Source organism: Penaeus japonicus, unplaced genomic scaffold, assembly GCF_977035675.1.
Source record: "Penaeus japonicus unplaced genomic scaffold, GWHDUDI00000001_assembly GWHDUDI00000001, whole genome shotgun sequence".
Taxonomy (NCBI): Eukaryota; Metazoa; Arthropoda; class Malacostraca; order Decapoda; family Penaeidae; genus Penaeus; species Penaeus japonicus.
Genome location: NW_028234403.1, coordinates 7,868,808 through 7,871,307, shown reverse-complemented (window position 1 = coordinate 7,871,307; position 2,500 = coordinate 7,868,808). Strand labels below are relative to the sequence as shown.

The 2,500-nt window shown below is 33.5% G+C and overlaps 1 protein-coding gene across 5 annotated transcripts in view; it reads right to left on the bottom strand.

Annotated features, from left to right (window-relative positions):
• Positions 1–1,244: 1,244 nt before the first annotated feature.
• LOC122255220 (uncharacterized) overlaps positions 1,245–2,500 on the bottom strand; it is an 88,471-nt gene continuing 87,215 nt past the window's right edge. For all 5 annotated transcript variants that reach the window (XM_086535902.1, XM_086535911.1, XM_086535906.1 and 2 more), the window contains one exon: positions 1,245–2,500. This exon is cut by the window's right edge and continues 248 nt beyond it. The gene's annotated coding sequence lies outside the window, so the exon portion shown is untranslated.

The window sequence follows — 2,500 nt, the reverse complement described above, 5'->3', positions numbered from 1 at the left end:
GGGGAGAGGGGAGAGGGGGGGAGAGGGAGAGGAAGATGAAGAGGAAGAAGGAGAAGGAGGGTAAGGGTGAAAGTGAGAGTGAGAGAAAAAGAGACAGAGATAGAGATAGAGAAGAAGAAAGAGAAAGAGAAAGAGAGAGAGAGAGAGAGAGAGAATGGTTGGGAAAAGCCTTCCCAACACTGACATAGAAGAGAAATGAATATAATGAAAGTACTGACATAGCGAGCGTGCAACAATACATAACCAACGACATTCTGAGACAGTAGCTTGCAATCGCAAATATAAATATCCTGTAAAGGCTTGTAGGTCAGACTTACTTACAGGTCCTGGGAAGAATGATTTATATAGTTTGGGAAGGAGAGATTGGCACAAAAGTTGACTTAGTGGAAGTCACCTGTAACTAAATAAAAAAGAAGCATATGTGATATGAAACTATGCACGTATTTCAACCTTTGTAACGTGAAACAAAATTCCCCCTTTTTTTAATCTAAAACTCTACAGTATTCCGTGGCCGATATCATAATTTACATAAACTTCTATCACCCTACGAGGTAATACTGCAGTTCCTTCACCCTTTATCAAGTATGGTAAGATCTAGACAGTAAATATGTATTCGCATAATACTATTCAACTTCTAAGAGGCTTTTCGTCTCGGTGTTGCTAAAACTCGCCGACAGATGTCACTGCTATATGTCCTATGATTATTTATTTTCTTAACCTTTCTGTCAACTTTACCTGCATTAAAAGGACTTTCTTATCTACTCTAAAGGAGATGTTTTCTTTGAGAAAATAAGAGAAAAAAAACAAGATATGAAGAAAATAAAATATGTTATGTTTACTGTTATGGCGCTGACCACTCCACGCACATAGAACTTGTTAAGTCATCCTTTCTAAACATCTCTTGTGGAGATAATTAGTAATAATCCCCAATCGGATTAGAATAATTCCCTCGGTATTTTAATCAATCTAATCCATATACAGGTTGGCACAATACTCACTAAATTAGTACATACAATATCGTTCATTCCAACCTAACGTGCTTATTTAATGAAGTCTCTATAACAGCGTGATAAAGCATGAAAAAAAAAAATCTATAATAAACATGATAAAATAAAGAATTCGAATTAGCCATCTTACTTCACTTTAGTTCACCCACATTAATATTTCTTTTCCGTTTTCTTTAACCATTATCGAGTGTCCAATGATGCTTATCTTTACTTATTTTGGAAACAGAAACTAAAAGATACGAGGGATAATTTATCTAATATACAGAGTTCGCATATATTCCCCAGTTGCATGTGCAATACACGTTATTCTGGTATTTAACTAAATTATATATATATACACAAAGTGGTTACGCAATCACACATACATACATATTCGATCTATGTGCGTCTGCGTGCTTCCGTGATTTTTTATTTGTTTATATGTGTGTATGTGTGTGTATGTGTATGTGTGTGTGTGTGTGTGTGTGTGTGTGTGTGTATGCTCATGCCAGTTCTACATAAATATATATCTTACGAATATTCCCTCATACTACATCACTTACAATAGTGAAGCATAGCAAATTAATGAAGGCAAAAAACAAACAAACAAACAAAAAAAAACAATAAAAAATAATCCAAACCTTAAAAATAGAAATAAAATATATATATTCATACTTTACACAGGCACTGAACTAACACTTACATCTACATGATACAAAATACATGATGATATGATATAGTGTTCCAAAGGACGGAATAAACACCTGTTGAAATAAGTGAGGATGGCATAGGTTGGCCAGGTACTGTGTCTGTCTGTGTGATGTATTTATCTTCTTTTATTTCAATGTATATTTATTTTCCCTTCTTGCTTTCTTCTTTCTTTCTTTTTTTCGTGAATTATGTCGCGTGTGTACATGATTTTTAGAAGACTTCACTTTCACTATACTTTTCTTTTTTCTAAGATTGTTTGTTTACCTTTTGACTTTTTTTTCTTTCCAATATCTGGTTCCTCCTCCAAAAAATATATATACAAAAAGCATATCACTCAACAGTATTGCAACAGTCACATAGTTCAGCACTCACTGTTTGAGAAATCACATGTTCATAATTTACTTTTAATGTTCCAATAATTTTTTTTTTTCCGTTATCTCTCACTGCTCACAAGAAGTCACTAACCGCCGTAAGCTTTGAATTTAAATGTTTTTCTTTTCTTGTGTTTTATACGTATTTTGCTTTCTTTCATAACTGTAATGTTTAGAGTATACTTTACTTATATACTATAGTAATTACACATGTGTTTAGTTTATTTTTTCATATACCTAATCAATATAAATAAAAAAACAGGATAAAAGGCTAACATGTCCATATATAGAATATAAAACAAGTGTGAGTATGCGTACACACACACACACACACACACACACACACACACACACACACACACACACACACACACACACACACACACACACACAAACCAATCTATATACACAGTGTCTATATATACAGGACTC